This window comes from Gossypium raimondii, chromosome 6, assembly GCF_025698545.1.
Source record: "Gossypium raimondii isolate GPD5lz chromosome 6, ASM2569854v1, whole genome shotgun sequence".
In the NCBI taxonomy this organism is placed as follows: domain Eukaryota; kingdom Viridiplantae; phylum Streptophyta; class Magnoliopsida; order Malvales; family Malvaceae; genus Gossypium; species Gossypium raimondii.
In genome coordinates, this window is record NC_068570.1 from 53,787,001 (window position 1) to 53,799,916 (window position 12,916).

The window sequence follows — 12,916 nt, forward strand, 5'->3', positions numbered from 1 at the left end:
CGGCCTCAACACCCCTTCAATCACGGTCTAAGCGAAACCTTAAAGGCTTCCGTGACCCCGACAAACGGAGAAGATCTCCGACGGTGGTCTATGGTCGATCTTCAGGTACGTTTCAAAACCTCTTTTCTATATTTATTTTGGTTATTATTCTTATCTTGCCGAAAGCCACTTGACACTCCTCGTTCCATTCTCTCGGATTATGTTTTCGGAAGAGTCGAAAAATTGGATCACACTGATTGGTAAGTTGGGCAACGAATCAAGCAATGTAATTCAACCTTCCTAAAAATCCTCTGACTTCCTTTTGTGTGCGCGGGGGAGGCAGTTCTTGTATAGCTTTTATCTTGTCTAGATCAACCTCGATGCCTCTCTCACTAACAATGAAACCTAGCAATTTTCCAGAGGTAGCCCCAAACGTACATTTGGCAGGGTTAAGCTTCAACTGGAGCTTTCTTAGCCTTTTAAACAGCTTCTTGAGATTCCCAACATGCTCTTTTTCTTCCCAAGATTTGGAAATCATATCATCGACATAAACTTCTATTTCTTTATGCATCATGTCATGGAACAACATCACCATGGCTCTGTGATATGTTGCCCCAGCATTCTTCAATCCGAACGGCATCACTTTATAGCAGAACATTCCCCATATTGTAACGAATGTAGTTTTCTCCATATTTTCGGGAGCCATCTTAATCTGATTATAACCCGAGAAACCATCCATGAAAGAAAACAATGAATGATGTGCTGTGTTATCTACCAACGTATCGATGTGTGGCAAAGGAAAATTGTCCTTAGGGCTTGCTCGATTCAAATCACGATAATCCACGCACATTCATACCTTGCCATCTTTCTTCTGTACCGGGACTATGTTAGCTACCCATTCCGTATATTTAGAGACCTGTAAAAAGCCAGCATCATATTGTTTCTTAACCTCATCTTTTATCTTTAACAGCATTTTAGGTCTCATCCTTCTTAATTTCTGCTGAACGGGCTTGTATTCTGGTTTTAATGGGAGCCTGTGGACCACCACATCCTCATTCAACCCTGGCATATCCTGATATGACCAGGCAAATACATCTTTGTACTCACAGAGCAAGGCGATCAAATTCTGTTTGGTGTTCTCTAAAATGGAAGTCCCTATCTTCACCTCTTGTTTTTTTCTTCACTTCCCAAGTTCAGAGTCTCAACAGATTCTTGATGGGGTAAAATCTGTTTCTCTTCTTTTTCAACCATTCTTAGTAAGTCAGAATGCGGGACACAATTTTCAGCATCTTCCTTAGCTTCGAATTCTCCTAAACAAACAGCCTTCTCGAAATCGATTTCAAGACTTGTAACGGAATTGTTCATGCTATGGACATCTGAGCACCTGAAAGGTGAATGAGAAAGAAAACTATAGAGGAGCATCAAAGTACTGGAATCTACACACACAATGTTATGGAGTGATATGATATATATATAGGAGAAAGCTATGAGAAGCGGTAATAATTGCAACACTAATTGAAATGAAAAGACCATGACAAAATGCATCTTTATTAATTTTCATTGAAATGATAAAGAGCAAACATAAGCTCTTACAAAAGGAATACCATTATTTAGGAACACACAAAATAATGGAGAATTAATATTGGGCATTACTCTGGAGAGGACTTAGAAACTATAATGAGGTCCACAGCAGTCCAATTGTTCAAAACATATCCTAGAGGACAAGGGTGTATCATTTAAACATCTTCAATTGTATCACTTTCGTTGAGCTCAGCATACATAGCTCTAGCTCTTAGATGCGTTCTATAAGAATAACGTGATTCCAGACTTGTAGTGTCACAACTGTGGATTATATTGTTTTAGTCTCAGTGAATGATTAGGGTGATATGTACATGCAATGAATGAATGAATGAATGACAAATGGATGCTAGTCATGCGTAAATATGCAAAAAGTGGTGTTGATTTTAAGATAGCCCCATATTTTGGCGTTTCAATTATCAAAAGAGTCGATTACAAAATATTTTGTTGATGAAGATGCCCCTAGTGTTTGAGTCTCATTGTTTCCAGATTCTAGTCAAATCTTCGAGGTTATTCTGTAAAGCATTCGAAGTCATATGCTCAGGAAGATCGGAGATATATCTTTCTTTTAAACTATCCCCTTTTGCTTTTTGGGTCCTCAAAGACCAGTCTCGGACTACGACATTTTTCTCGGTTACTTGTGTAATTGACTCCTCCATCAGAAACCCGTTTTTGGCCAATCTCTAATCAACACCTTCCTAATGAGATGTCTACGATGCATGATGAAAAATAAAATGAAGAATAAATAATCTTGGTTAGAGATCACAACATATATAAACAGAAGAAAGAAGAAAATTAAAGACTATGGAAAATTTAACAGATTAAGCTATTCATCATGCAATTTGATGGAAAGGACCCGCATTTTTTTGCCCCAACATGCTTTACAAGAAACCTACCCCACATACCCTCAGACAATCTATCCGGCCAAATTTATTAAACAGACTCAATTCATTTGCAAATAAGTGTAACTGTAAAAGAAATAAAAGGTAAGAGGCGTTTCTCCCGTGTACTTATTTTGGTAACTATCAAACGGACAGAGGTTCGGCATGGCTCTAATTGGGTGGCTCGTACGGTTCACTATATGTGGTTTTGGTTCTAGAAAGGTACTCGATTTATCCATACTGTCACCTACTAAGGTTAGTATGGAGCCTCGGTCATCACCCATCCCAGGCTCACGAGCTCAATTCGAGGGATTACATTTACTTATGTCTATGCGGAGGGACGAGTTAACTCACGAAAGCATAAGTCATATGTAAACGGAAGTATTTCACTAGCTTGTGCGGAAGGACGAGTTAACTCACGAAGGCGTAGCATTTACTTCCACTTAAACGGACGGAGCCCGGGTAGAGAGCTCATGTTATGCAAGAATGCAAGTGCACAGTGTGTGGGGAGAAACTCACAAACCTTTTAATTTTTTTATTTTTACTAAAAACCAAACTAAAAAACGTAAAACTTAGAGCTAAAAACAAAAAAAAAACAAGTTAGAAAACATTAATTTAAAAATTGAATGCAGATGCATGACTTTTCAAAAATAAAATTCAGGGATCACGATTAAAAATTAATTTGAACAGAGAATTTTAAAAATTTTGACAACACGCGTTTAACATCAGACTCGACTCTCAAAAACGTCCCCAGTGGAGTCGCAAGCTGTAGCGACCTAAAAATTTTCGGCACGGGCGCTAATCAAAGTAATTATTGAAAACTTGAAAACCGAATCTCGATTTTATTTGAAAAATGAGTCGCCACCGATCTTTTTTCCTAGGTGTGATCGGACACCTAATAAATTCTCTTTTTAGAAAAAACTTATTTTTAAATTTTTTTTAAAAAAGAGGAGATTTTAGGTCTACGTGAAAATCCAGAGAAAATTAGAGTTCGGGAGTCGGTTACACGCGAGGAAGGTATTAGCACCCTCGCGACGCCCAAAATTTGTATCTCGTTAAACGCACGTTGTCTTAATTTTCAAAAATACGAGTTCAATTTAATATTTAATCGTAATCCGATTAAAACACGAGAATTTTTTTTAAAACACGAGAATTTTGGAAACAATTGTTTTAAAAAAACGAAAATTTATGAAACACGAGATTTTTTTTGAAAACACGAAAATTTTTAAAACACTGAAATTTTTGAAAACACGAGGATTTTTGAAACACGAGAATTTTCTGAAAACATGAACAATTTTGAAAATTGGAATTTTTTGAAAACACGAAAAATTTTCTGATTTTTTATTAAGTACGTATCGTATTTAACACTAATCGGTGATATTCACTCAACAGAGCAATGAAATCAACGAATTAGTGTCAAATCGATTCGTTACTTTATTTTGAAAACACGAGAATTTTTCGAAGACACGAAAATTTTGAAACCCGAGGATTTTTTTGAAAATACGAATTTTTTGAATATTTTTTATTTTTAAAAGGGCGTATCGAGTTTAACACAAACCGGTGATATTCACCCAACATAGCGATGAAATCAACGATTTTATGATAAATCGATCCGTTGCCTTATTTTTTAAAATTATTTAAAATAAAATAAAATAAAATTAAAATTGAATTAAATTGAAAATATAAATACAAAAATATAAAATGCATAAAATGCTAAAAATATTAAAATGAAATAACATAAAAATACGAGCATTAAATTAAAAGTGAAATAAACGAAATTACCGAAAAATCTAAAACGCGAGCTTCACCGAATGGGTTACACAAATTGAATTTTACTTTTCTTTTTCTTCTTTTTTTTTTCTTTTTTTTTTTTTTTTCTTTTTCTTCTCTCTTCTTTCGGCTCGCTTCTTTTGGGCTCTTTGGGCCATTAGTCGCCTAGCCTCTTCTTCTTCTTTGAAATTTGGGCGTCTGGCGTGCTCTTGCATCATGGTTGTTGAGTGAAATTCTTTGGACATTGCAGATATGTTGGGCTCAAATCTTTGTTGGGTTGGCTGCTTTTTTTTTTTTTCTTTTTTTCTTAAATTTTTTTTGGTGAAATTTCTTCTTTGGGTTTCTTGGGTCGCGAGTCGGGTTGTCGGATCGGGTCGGGTCGGTTTGACCTGGCTATTAATTATTTTTCTTTTTCTTTTTCTTTCTTCTTCTTTTTCCTTCTTTCTTTCTCTTTTTTCTTTCTTCTTCTCTGATCGGCCTCCTTCACGCCGTCCCTGCACCGCTGTCGCTCCTCCCCTCTTTTCCTTTCTTTCCTCTTCCTCTTCCTCCTTCTTTTTGCTGCTGAAATTTTTTTTTGAAACTTTCTTTTTTTTGATTTTGTCAGGCCTCTATTTTTGGGGTTTTAAGCCCAATTTATAGATGTTTTTCTCTTCCTTTTTGCAGAGATTAGGTGGCTAGGGGAGAGGGAGGCCATGCATTAGGCCGGTGGCTGGAAATCACGGGGGTAGGTGTGCAAGTTGCTGCCAGAAGGACTAAACTGCAATTTTAGTAAATTTTCTGGGGCTAAAACAAATTTTGAGAAAATTTAGGGGTCAAAATGTAATTTTGAAAAGTTGGTGGGTCAAAATGTAATTTCAAAAAGTTCAGTGGTCAAAATGTATTTTTTTGATTTTTTATTTTTTGAAATTTTTTTTGAATTTTTTTAAATATATATATATATAAACACGACAAAACCCGGACAAAATTTAGTGCTTACACATTGAAAAAAGAGATTTAAAAAATGATTCCACCTCAGACCCATTTGAATTTAGCAGATAACAGCGGGACCCGAGAATTGATGTGTATTTGAGTCATAGGAGCTAGTAATCACCGATATGCTCATATTGGTGACGTTATTATTGCTGTGATCAAGGAAGCATTACCAAATACACCTCTAGAAAGATCAAAAGTGATCAGAGCTGTAATTGTACGTACTCGTAAAGAACTCAAAAGCGACAACGATATGATAATATGATATGATGACAATGCTGCCGTTGTCATTGATCAAGAAGGAAATCCAAAAGGAACTTAAATTTTTGGTGTAATCCCCCGGGAATTGAGACAATTAAATTTCACTAAAATAGTTTCATTAGGCATTTCACGCCTAGTGCTACCATTTTTCTTCACATAACCACACCTAACCAAAATCCACAAACCTGATACCACATACCAATACTAGCCCAAGTGAAAAAAAAAATCAACACATAAAACGCAAAACCAATCCAATTCCCCAAACCCAAAACAAGTCCAAAGTAACCCAAAAGAAAAAAAATGAGAAAGGGCCAAATGGCCAAATGTGGCCCAAGAAAGAAAAAAAATGAGAGAAAACCCAAACAAAAAAAAAAAGAAAAACACTCCTCAAGCCTGTAAACCCCCACCCTTCTTCATACTTCTTTCTTCCTTCTTCTATTTAAAAACCCTAAGCCCATTACTACCTTCCCAACCATCACCATCATCGCCTAACACCACCATGGCACCGATTAATCACCAATTCTTTTCTTTTTCTTCTTTCCTCGTACAACAACACCAAGCTAGCACCAAATGGCACCGTTTTACGAGCACCGTCGCTCGTGTCCTTTCTCTCTCACTTCTATCGACCTTGGACATCACAAAACCGTCGCGATCTCGATATTTCTCTCCTCGCCGATCTACTCTCTTTTCCTTGCCGTAACGCCACCTCACCTCTTATTTATTCCACTATCGAACCTCTCCTCCTCTTTAGAAATTGCTATCACCTCAAGCCTGAATGATCGTTGCTCTGTTCAACTTCCCCTAACCCAAACGTCGCCATCCGCCACCGGGAGATCACCGTTGTGAGCAACCGTAATAGACATCATTTCTTTCGCAAACCCAAACACAAACTATGGTGTGCACTAGAAACCAAGTGGCCTACGGATTCCCAGTCTCTCTTAATCGCGGTCGAAACTGATTTTTGGCTCCTTCAGTTATTGATTTAGACAATGAAGACTCAAATCGAGAAAGAATGCTCTCACAGCAGTTTCGCTACTCCCAAAAGGTCGATTCCTAACTTACAACCTATTTTACCTTTACTAACGTACTATGCAAGTTACTTAGACGAGGCTGGGACTTCTAACAACCATGGCAAAGGTCCTTCGAATAGAAATGAACATGTTCCTCAAAGTCGAACATGGTTGTCCAACACTCGAACACATCGACCATCACTTGATAAACCAATAACATCTCCATATAGTAGTATTAAAGCTGCTGAAAATTCGAGCCCACCACCCGACTTGCCTAAAGAAAATGTTCAACCACCCCGAGACGGTCAACGTAATAGGCGAGGTTGTACCCACACTATACCGAAGAAACACGACTTCGAGGGTCTCTAAACTTTGCAACCGCAGAGCATCGCACAAGATACGACGACATTCGAAAACGACCACTCTTGATCTGTAAGAAAATTGATCTTTACACTCTTGACATGCTTAATATACATGATGTTAAATTAAACTATTTTGATGTTATTGGTTAGAATTCGTTTACGAATATTTCATGTGTTGGGTATTATGAACTAGCCTATGAGTTCTATGCAATGTTTAGTTTCAATATTAATGCATTGCAAACTATTGAAACTCGAGATGTTATCTATTTTCGGTTACTTGGTAAGGATTTTAAGATGTCAATTTCAGATTTTAACATTGCTATAGGTTTCGCTGACCCTAACGAGGTTCAAGCTTATTCATATCATACTGCTTTATTGGATATACCAAGTAATTTTAATGCTAATGATGCTTACTCTATTTTAACTCAACCTAGGAATCATCTTTACAATCCTAAGACATCTAAGGACTTGTCAGTGCACGAACCAACTTTAAGATATATTCATCAGTTTTTAGCTTTTAGCTATTCAAGCTTAAATGATTCATCATCTATTTTAACCAAGACAGAGTTATTCTTCTTATGGTGTATGCATTTTGGATATAAGGTTAATTTAATATATTAGATTGCACGGAATTTTCATGTTGATTTACGCTCTAATCGACCACTCATTCTTGGGTCATATATTATAAATTTAATCTCTCAACTTTTTCCTTCTGAATTCAATTTTTCCTCCTTTACATGTGCATATACTATGAATCATATAGATGAGTATTGTTTGGATTCTATGGGTTTGCTTGCTGACACCCCTACTGCATATTATTTTGTTCCTCCAAGTATGCGAACTGCTCGCAATAATAGGGTCTTTCGCCAACGTCACAACTTCACTACTAGGGAGCCAGAGGAGCAGCCTCCTTCATCTGTAGAGCAATGCTTAAGCTGCATCAAAGCTCACCTTGAAACAATGGAAACCTAAGTCTCCACGACTCTCGTCATCTTACAAAGTAGTCACTCCCAATGCTGGCAACCACGCTAGATATACACAGGGAGTATACTTGACACTTCTCTCTACTTACTTTAATTCTTATACAATATGCTTGAGGTCAAGTATAGGCTAAGTAAGGGGATTTTATAGTATGTTTATTTTGCAAATTTTACGTGTTTAAATCAATTAGTTCTTGAAATAATTCCTGCTAAATTGATGATTTTATGTTTAATTCTGTCAAGAACGAAATTCGGATGCTTTAATTCAAAAACAATAACAACAAAATAATAACGAAATGGTAACAAAAACAACTTATTCAGGCCGGGCCAAAAAAATCTACCTTAGGCCAGTTCCCTTTAGAAAACGAGCTTTATTTTTTTGTCCAAACCCATTTTTCAAGCCTATATTTTTGCCCAAACCCTTTCATTCTTCGGACAAGCCTTCGGACTTGAGCAGATAACTCGGTCCATGATCAAATCTACTCACAAGCTGATTGAATTTTGGTTTTATATTTTTAAAACATATTTATTTTATTTTGTATTATAAAATCTCAATTTGAACTTAAAGTTGAATTTAAGCTTAGCATAAATAATCAAGTTTAAAATGAAAGATGTGAATTTAAACTTATTTTATACCTTCAATTTGAATTGAGTTTAATCTTGAACTACTATAAATTAAGCTCGAGTCAACTAGATTAAACCCGTTGTAGAAGCCCAATTTCACCCTGGCCCATTACAAACAAATAAAATACATACACCCAAACCTCAACCCACCTAAACACTAACCCAACACCCATGACCCAAACATCAGCCCAAATAAATTAAAACCCTAATGGCCTAACAAGCCCAAAACCTAAACCATTTTTAGCCAAAAAACAAAAAAGAAATAAACAAAAAAAAACCTAGCCGCTCTCCCTAGCCTAGCGCCGCAACCACCCTTAGTCTTCTGCTCACCTGCTCTGCCAGCAACCACCGCCAACTGCCACTGTCATCTCCATCCACGTGCGTTGGTCCCTGCAAACAAATCAAGGCAGACATGACAAGCATAGGAAATAGACTAGAAATCTCATGTGAATCGGCTATAAAGCCAAGAATATGTATTGTAAAAAGGCTCTCTCTTCTTCACGATTTCAAGAAATAAAAAGTAAAAAAAAAAAACAGATTCAAGGACTCTTTGTTTTCGATATAAGATCTAATTCCTTTTTTTTATTTTTATTTTTTTTCCTTCCTTTTGAAACTGTTTATATACATACATATATTTCTTTAGTTTTCTCTTTTAACTATTATACATATACATTGAAAAAGATTTTTTTTTTAAAAACGCACCTTTTCAATTTCTCGGCCACTGCGGACGGCGGCGCCGTCGCCGGTGATCGGCGGCCGGCGCGGCGGTGGTCGCCTGGATCTCTGACCGGCATCTAGAAAGGGGAGAGAGGGCTTGAGAGAATTTTAGGTTTTTTTTTAAGAAAAGGCAGAAAATGAAATTTTTAAGAAAAAAATTTGATTTATATAGGCATTCAAAACGGCGCCGTTTTGAGCATGCCTCCCAGGCACCCAAAACGACACCGTTTTGGCTTTGACCCTATCCGGCCGACCTGACCCGATGAAGGTCCGCTTGTTTTCATACCTGAGGGTCTATTTGCGATTTCAGTCTTCCACATTTTTTTTTAATTTGCTCCCTTTTGTTCGATTTTATTTTATTTCAATTTTGTCCCGAACTTTTGTTTCTTTTTCGATTTCGTCCCTAGCCCTCCAGCGTACTGGACAACGAACACGTGTCCTAATAATGGTTTTATTATTCATTTGATCCCCGACATTTGCGCGCATTTCCATTTTAGTCTTTCTTGTTTGTTTTATTGTAGTTTTACCCTGTAATTTCATTTTGCTTCTCGATTTTGTCCTATGTTTCATTATTGTTTACTTGTCCATGTCTTTTAACTTTTTAGTTTTGTTATATATACATACATATTTTTTTATACCCGTGTACCTATATATATATTTTATACTTTATAATTTATATATATACGTCCATATATATTTCTCTTACGAATATATATATATATATATATATATATATATATATATATATAAATATCTTCTTTTATCCTTTTATAGGTACATGCATACATATACGTATATACTTATATAAGCTTTTTATTTTAATAACGTTAAAACATATATATATACATATATGTTTTCATATTTTTATAATTTTAAATATTTTCTTTATATGCGCATGAATATTTTTTATATATTTTATATAATTTTTGATCTATTTTCTTCTTTGTTATTATTTGTTTTACTTAATGTTCATTTATTTTTATTTTTTATATGTTCATTCTTTAAAATGTTTTAGTTTTTTTTTATTTACTTGTATATACATGATCGATTTAATTTTTAATTTATTTTATTTTATTTATTTCGTTCTTTACACATATTATTTTATGCACAATGTCATATTTGCTATTCCATTATGCATATTAATACCATACTTCAAAAAACAAAAAAATTTATAAATAAGGCAATGTTTTGCGTTTGGAAATTCGAGAAAACATGCCCTAAGGTGCTGGGTGTCGATTTTTCTCGTTCAACCAAATGGCTTAATATCCTTTTAAAAATTTTAAATAAGGCAATGTTTTGCGTTTGGAAATTCGAGAAAACATGCCCTAAGGTGCTGGGTGTCGATTTTTCTCGTTCAACCAAATGGCTTAATATCCTTCTTAAAAATTTCAAAATAAGGCAATGTTTTGCGTTTGGAAATTCGAGGGACGTGCCCTAAGGTGCTTGGTTTCGATTTCTCGTTTAACCAAATTGCCAAATATCCTATTGAATTTAAATCCATGCCATTCGAGTTTTTTTTTAAGGATCGTATTTTAAATTTCTTTAAAGTTTTCAATCTTCGACACTAAGACATTAAGTAATTAACTAGGTACCAATTTTGGGCGTATCGAGGGTGCTAATCCTTCCTCGTGCGTAACCGACTCCCGAACCCGTTTTTCTAAATTTCGTGGACCAAACTTGTTGTTTTAATAAAATCAAACCTTTTATTAAAAACAACCATTTTTCGAGGTGATCCAATCACACCTTATCAAAAAGGATTGGTGGCGACTCCCGTTTTCGTTTTCATTTTCAAAACCCAAGTCGACCCCGTCTTTCATCCAAAAAATGGTGTCAACACCCGTCATCAATGAAAAGAAAATAGACAAAGATTACCTCACGGAAGTCTGGGTTTTTATGAGTTCATTCTTGAACTAAATTTATAATGTAAAACTAGGCAAACATTTTACATTCATCACACTATTTATTTAAGATTTTCCATTTAGTCCTTTTATAGTTTATAAAATTTTAAATTGTAATAGTAAAATTGTACTTTGACCCCTAAAAATGATAAAATATTGATTTAATCCTTTAAAATTATAAAATATAAACTATTAAAATGATAAAATTATATTTGTATTATCATAAAATATACAATTTAATTTCGAAAAAAAAAATTCCTAAGAAAAGATGTTTTAACCCCACTGGTGCGTGCCGAGGACTTTTTAATGTTTTATTAACAAATGATAAATGCTTCAGGAACTATATTTACTTTTTGCACGGCCAACTCAACTATGCTTTTCTTCTTCTTTTTTGCATTTTACCATAATGTTAAATTTCAGCTTTGGTCCTTCTAATATGTCTAAATTCGATATTTAATCTATATACTTGAATTTCTAAACTAATTTGATCCTTTTAATTTTATAATATTATAAATTGGTCAAAATAGTTAATATCGTTAACTTTCGATTACATATTATGTGATTATATATAATTTGAATACCTCAAATCTTAGATACTAACATATGACTTCTTATTTCTTTACATTTGCATTGCCTTTTTTTTTTACATTATAAAACAATGGTCAAATTTCAATTTTGACCTTTTTTAGAAATAAAGTATGGCCATAAACTATACTGAAATTTGAGATTTAATCTATATTTTTTACATAATTTGGTCCTCTACTTTTATAATATTATTAGATAGTCTAAATAATAAATATTGTTAACTATTTCAACTAAAATATATATATATATATATATATATATGTTTAATAACATTATTCTAATAGAAAACATATATTTAATCATGTCAATTTTGAATATGTATTTTAAGGAAAAAATCCTAATTAGTATTTTCAATTTCTTTTTGTTAATGACTACCAAGTGAATTTTTTAATTTTAAAATTTCACACTAAAAAACTAATAAAATAATTTTAACGGACTTAAATATTTAAATTCAAAGAGTAAAGGACTATATTCCCAAAAATAAAAATAAGGAGATTAAAATCCAAATGCATGAAATCTATAGAAATTTAGAGTATATTTTAAAATCAACCCAACGTGAATCATAAATTGGAAAACAGTGCATGACAAAAATGCAACGATTTCAAGACGTTAGGTCTGAACTGAGATTAGAGTTGCAGAAAAGGTTATGTAGAAAGTCTAAATGGAAATGTTTGTCGCTTCCATTTTGAACATGAAATCCAATAAAATAAAGAAGAGTAGAATCTTTTTGAGCAGCCAATGTGATGAATGACTGTCTCCCATCTCTATCACTTTCACTTTTTCACTGAACTCTTTCAACATACATGTATGTAGTAAGTTAAAATGCAGCTTATTATAACAACATATTTTATTTATTGTCTTTTATGTATGATACTATTATATTTTTTTTATATCAAGTTTTAAAAACTTATTCTTATCAATTTATTATGTTGTGATTGTTTAATCATTAATTCTCGTTAAAAATGTAACACAAATTAATGTGACCATTAATAGTATCTTTTTATTATTCTTTAAACACTAAATATTTAACCTTTTTTCCTCTATTCTTTCTTTATTTTCCTTTGTCTACTCCTTCCTTCTCATTTTCTCTCAATCAAACTCGAGTCGTTATTGCTAACTCTACTGTCTCCGGCCTTAGATTTCCAATAAAAATCTCTAAACATGTACAAAAGCCCACAATCCCCTCTCAACTTGTTGAATTAGAAGTTGAAAACAACAAAAATGAGAGAGAATGAGAGAGGGAGGAGATCGAATATATATATATATATAAAGATGAACTCATATTTTCTTGGCTTGTCAAAT